Source organism: Elephas maximus, chromosome 5, assembly GCF_024166365.1.
Source record: "Elephas maximus indicus isolate mEleMax1 chromosome 5, mEleMax1 primary haplotype, whole genome shotgun sequence".
In the NCBI taxonomy this organism is placed as follows: Eukaryota; Metazoa; Chordata; class Mammalia; order Proboscidea; family Elephantidae; genus Elephas; species Elephas maximus.
In genome coordinates, this window is record NC_064823.1 from 120,736,053 (window position 1) to 120,742,052 (window position 6,000).

Sequence of the window (6,000 nt, forward strand, 5' to 3'; positions counted from 1 at the left end):
CGTCAAGAAGATGGATGATATAGGAGGCCAGTCATCAGGAAAAAACTCTGTGTTACAGATTAGAAAAATTAGATGGTAACTACAGAATATATATTTAAAAATAAAATATCTCCTTAAGTCGCCAATATTTATTTAATACTGACATACCTACAATACGGTAGGAACAGTGCTAGGCAAAAAAGAAAAAAAACAGTAAGATTCAGTCCCACAGTCCCAGCCCTCAAGAAGCTCACAGTTATTAGAGGGAAAAGACAGGGTGCAGAGGGTGGCTCTATACTGTGATAAGTGCATAATGGAAGTACATACAAGGTTTACAGGTAATACAAAGGAGTGATTACGCTGAGGGAAGGAAGAAGGCTTTACAACAAATTCAACCTAGATCTTGGAACAGGAGGAGGATAGGAGGGCAGTGATGGCATTCCAGATAGAAGAAACAATAAATTTAAAGGCAGGAAAATATTTTGTAAGAAACAAAAAGTTATGCCATGCTTCGGAACAAAAAAAGTTATTATTATTCGTGTCAGTCTTCCAAGGTAATTCTTAAATTTAATGAATACAGATTAATCACAAAATATGTTTTAAAAAAAAGGGCACATGGGAGAAGTTTAGTCTACTAAATACTAAAGCATAATAAAATTAAGCAGCAGAACTACAAAAACATATCAAAGAACTACAATGAGATGTCAGGATCAGGATCAATGTCTCTTAAAACTTGTACGTAATAAGATACGCTTTCCAAAGCAATTAATTATGAATTAATTAGAATTAATAATGTTAAAACAATAGCAATTTTTAAAACAAAGTGGTGTCATACCTTATAATGAAAAATTCTGACAGATTAAAGAGTTAAAATATAATCAGATTTCAGAAAAATTAGAAAAAAACTGATTACTACATCTGTAAATGAAACAATTTGGAAGTACGAACAATGACAAAAGAATGACAGATTCATGCATTAACATTTTAAACTTCTGACAACTAAAAAAACCAAAAAGAAAAACAGCAACTTAGAGAAAAATAGGCACTAATAATCATATGTCTGGAACTTACTGTAAGACACAAGAAAAACAGCTAGACTCAACAGATGATTAAAGGATATGAACAGACAGCCCACATTTAGACAAATACAGTGCCCGTCACCAGCCTAATGCAATTTCATGAAATTTTTACACCCAAAGCCAACAACGTGGCAAAAGCAACATGTGGGGTCATGTTGTTTGATCCAGTAATTCCACTGACTGACAGGCATAAAAACCTAGCTGGTTTAGCCAGTTTACTCCCCCTTACATATAAAATGGTCTTTTAACTGTTATCTCCTGAGTTTAAACAGCACAAACTGATTAACCTCTATCTAAATGTACTAATAATTTCTGGAGGGCAATGCTGTCAAGCCCTGGGACAAGAAGGTAAAACACACTCCCCAAGCCTTGTCAGGCCTACCTTCCAAAAGCCTACCAATTTTCCATCCAGGCTTATTTTAAGAGTTTAGTTGCATCATATGCATTTGAAAGCTGAACAATGAATAAGGAAGACCAAAGAAGAACTGATGCCTTTGAATTTAGGTGCCGGTGAAGAACACTGAATATATCGTGGACTGCCAAAAGAACGAACAAATCTGTCTCACAAGTACAACCAGAAAGCTCCTTAGAAGCAAGGATAGGGAGACAGCGTCTTACATACTTTGGACATGTCGTCAGGAGGGATCAGTCCCTGGAGAAGGACATCATGCTTGGCAGAGTACAGGGTCAGTGGAAAAGAAGACCCTCAATGAGGTGGACTGACACAGTGGCTGCAACAATGAGCTCAAGCATAACAACAATTGTAAGGATGGCTCAGGACTGGGCCGTGTTTTGTTCTGTCGTGCACAGTGTCGCCGTGAGTTGGAATTGACTCGACGGCACCTAATGACAACAAGTAAAAACAAAAACAAAAAACCAAACCCGTTGCTGTTGAGTCAATTCTGACTCATAGCAACCCTAGAGGACAGAGTAGAACTGCCCCACAGGGTTTCCAAGGAGCGCCTGGTGGATTCCAACTGCGGACCTTCTGGTTAGCAACCATAGCTCTTAACGACTACGCCACCAGGGTTTCCTTAGTAAGTAAGGTAGGTAGCACAGTACTTAAAAGTAAATTCAGAGTAATGTTAAAAGCTATATACTCATTATAATACAGAGAAAAAAAGTGTTCAGCAGACTAATCAATATACCTCATTTATCAATTCTAAGATACATATTTTTACATTTCTGCCACTGGGATACATCCTAGAATCAACAAACGATGTGCCACAGTTTAATTGGAGTTTTTTTTTTTTTTTTTTAATTTCATGGTGGGTTGTTGATTATCTCTGCTGAGGAAAGGAAGAAGGCTTTACAAGTTCCAATTATATGATTATTGTGCCTTTCTTCTTGAAAATATTTTTCTTTAAGTTGCTGTTGTTAGCTGCTGTCAAGTCAGCTCCAACTCATGACAATCTTACATACAACAGAATGAAATGCTGCCCAGTTCTGTGCCATCCTCATGACTGTCAGTATGTGTGACTTCATTACGTCAATCCATCTCATTGAGGGTTCCCCTCTTTTTCATTAACCCTCTACCATGGAATAAATAGTATGTACTTGGAAATGTTGTTACTTACTTGATATTAAAGGCTTAGGTTCAGAGAGCCATCAAAAAAATGTGTTCAGAGCAAGATTTTGGGTCCAAAAAAAAAAAATCTAGGTTTGACCAAATCCTAGTTCCGCCATATATTCGTCGAGTGACTTTTGGCAACTTTAACATTTCCCTTCTTCTCATCTGTAAAATAGTGCAAATCTCACAGAGTTGTGAGAATAAAATACAGTAATAAAATCCAAACCAAACCCGTAGCCATCGAGTCGATTCCAATCCACAGCGACCTTAAAAGACTAACAGGAAGCCCCAAAGGGTTTCCAAGGAGCAGCTTGGTGGATTCGAACTGCTGACCTTTTGGTTAGCAGCCAAATTCTTAACCACTGTGTCACCTGGGCTCCAAATACAATAATTTAAGTGCTTAAAACAGTGCCTGGCATATATACAAATAAATGGTAGCCTTCTATTTCTATGAGAACGAGGATGTTGCGAATGATAACAATGTTGGCCTTACTCAATGCCTGGCATGAGGCAGCTGTCAAAAAATGCTCAATCTCTTCTTTAATTCCTAACATAAACTACTTCTAAAGGCATTTAACAAATATCTGATATTTACTGCTTGACCTGGCAAACATTCTTCCCAAAGCTTCATGTTTGCATATAAAAAGCTGAAGGCAAGGCAGCTGTTTTCTAAAATTCACAATGACTAATAAATGGTTGCTGCTTTGCATATCAAAGACACGCATAATCACATGCAATCACAAAGGTCAGAGGATACTGCCAAAGCTGCCAGATAATTAATGTAAATAAAAGATGTACCTATACTGATAATTTAGCCTCTACTGTGAGCAATATGGAAACCCTAGCTGCGTAGTGGTTAAGCACTCTGGCTGCTAACCAGAAGGTCAGCAGTTGAAATCCTCCAGGCACTCCTTGGAAACCCTATGGGGCAGTTCTGCTCTGTCCTATAGGGTAGCTGAGTCAGAATCAACTTGATGGCAACGAGTTTGGTTTGGTTTTTGATGAACAATATACTATGCCTACTTTAATATTAATTAACGGATAAAAAAACTCCTTTATCATAATTTAGACCCACCACCATCTTCTTTACTCTCCCGTTCAAGAGCTATTAAAGTCAACAGGTACACAAATTGACGTTTCCAAGTATACCGATTTGTACCGGATTTTTTTTTTAATTGTTTTATAGGTTAATCTTGTTTCATGAGCTAACCGTAGCCTCCTTGTAGAAGACCAACCATTTCTTTCGTATTATTCCTACCATCTGCGCCACTGCAGCCCCCATCCTAGCATAGAACTTAAATAACGGCAAAGGAGTCAAAATTATTGATTATTCAATTCCTGACCTTTAAAAATGGACAAAGTAAAAAAAGAAAATCATACTACCCTTTACCAAAACATATGATGTCCATATTTCTTAAAGCGTGTAAGGATTCTTTCAGTGAAAATTGACGAATGAGGGATAAGGTTAAGGCGAGTTTCAAAAGCGAACTGGGTACATCAGTGAAAAACAATGGAATAAAAAACGGAGCGGAAAGGCTGATGTTGCGATAAAAGGATAAGATTTTTTTTAAGTAGAAAAAGACAGGCAGCTGCAAATCAGTCATTGTTTTCTAAGAAGCCAGGTTGATCCCTTGGGTTTTTTTTTTTTTTTTTTCCCCTGAGCTCAACCAATCCTCATCTTTGCTGAGTTAACCAGTCTCCAGGCCAGCATCGCTTCTTGATTGGCTTAAAGATGTCCAGTAGAAAAACCAGCCAATCCTGCCTTCAAGTCAGAACTGTGCTATGGAGACATTACGACCACTGCATGGCGAGAATGTGTACAAACCTGTCCGTGCCCCAAACCTCAGATCGCAGATCCAGATTCTGAAGACTGTTACAGAAATGAAGATTCTTTAAAGCCAACACTAAGAGTGATCTGGCACCTACACTATTTGTATTACTCTAGCTCTCTTTCGGCGCGGGAGAGGGGGGAGAAAAGGGGGACGACTGTTCTAACCAATAAAGCATAAATAAAAGATCAACTCTGCCCCCGGTTAATGTCTCAGTCTGTGGAAGACAGATTTCCAAAGGGACTTCTCGGACAGGGTCCCAGTAAGGGTCATAGTTGCGGAGGGGGTGAACGAGGGTGAAAGACGCACACAGGGAAATTTCTCTCGCAGAATCCGAACTCGGACGGTGTGGAGTGAGCGGCTGTGTGTTTGGATTTCCAGCGAGTAAATAAAAGGCTTTGCTAGGACTCTGTGCTCTGGAGCGTGGTCTAAAGTTCCCAGAAGGTTCCTCCCGGGATACGTCGAAGGCGCTCGGTGGGGCACAAGGTCAAATACTGAGGGAAGGGACCGGGGAGCGGCGTTGGGGGCCGAAAAATGTGTCTGGGGACTTGAGCCCCGCGGCGGACCAGGAGGCTGGGGAATCGACCGCAGCCGCAACCGCGGCCCCCGCCTTCGTCCGGCCGCGGGCTGCGTGCCAGGGCCCGCCTCTCGCCGACGCTTCATTTCCCTTCCGTCCCGGCAGCAGAGCTCGCGGGCGCCGGCCCCTCACGTTCGGGGGTTTGGGGTTCGGTCCCAGCGCCACCCGCCACTGCCTCAGGCCCTCCGCCTCAGCTTCGCAACCCGGAACCCCTTCCTTCAGGGGACCTCACCGTCACACTGGATCGGCCACCCTGCCTCCCACCCGCCGCCGCCTCTACCTGCTTCTCGAGCGGGCGAAGGGCGTCGAGGCCGGGGAAGCCCGTCGGGTGCGCGGCACAGCGCCTCGGGTCTGCCACCCTTTCCCGCCGCCGCCACTGCGCTCTCCGGTGCCGCGCTGGGCTGGCAAACAGCGGCTGCCGCCAGGGGGGGTGGACGCGCGGCGAGCGCGCCTGCGGGGACACACTGCCGCTCTCCGACCGGCCGCGGAAGAGCAGCCTCGCAAGAGCCTGCCGCGGGAGGGCGGGTGGGCGGCCGAGTGGGGAGGGGTCTCGGGCGGAATGGCTGCCACGTCGCCCAGGTGGATCACCGCCCTCCACCTCCCCCACACACGCCAGCTCCCCGCCGCGACCTCTGGTTCGTCCCCGCGCTCCGCCATCGGGCGTCGGCCCGCCCCGCGGGGCCGGCCCTGGGCGACCCGGCTCGGGCGCCTGGACTTGGCGGGCACTCCCGCCTCTCCCGCTCCCTTGGGAAAACGAGCCGGCCTGGCCGGTTCTGTGGCATTGGATCCTAGTCCCTAAGGGCTCGCCAAAAGCTTGAGGGGCTCTCCCTTTTCTTGCCAGAGGGTCACATGAAGGAGCAAGCTCCTCTGTGTGTCGGGTTTTGGGGAAGGCGGGAGCCGTTTTGGCTGGTGAGCGTGGCAATAAGGGGCTCGAAATTCTACCAAGATAAGCAGCGTGGCGAACCA

General features: G+C 44.7%; 1 protein-coding gene across 10 annotated transcripts in view; it reads right to left on the minus strand.

The window, feature by feature from the left end:
• N4BP2 (NEDD4 binding protein 2) overlaps positions 1-5,554 on the minus strand; it is a 106,273-nt gene extending 100,719 nt beyond the window's left edge. For 9 of the 10 annotated variants that reach the window (XM_049886933.1, XM_049886931.1, XM_049886934.1 and 6 more), the window contains exon 1: positions 5,315-5,554. The gene's annotated coding sequence lies outside the window, so the exon portion shown is untranslated. Of the gene's footprint in view, positions 1-2,635; positions 2,794-5,314 lie in introns of all 10 variants that reach the window. The other variant, XM_049886928.1, reaches the window with a different exon arrangement.
• Positions 5,555-6,000: the final 446 nt, after the last annotated feature.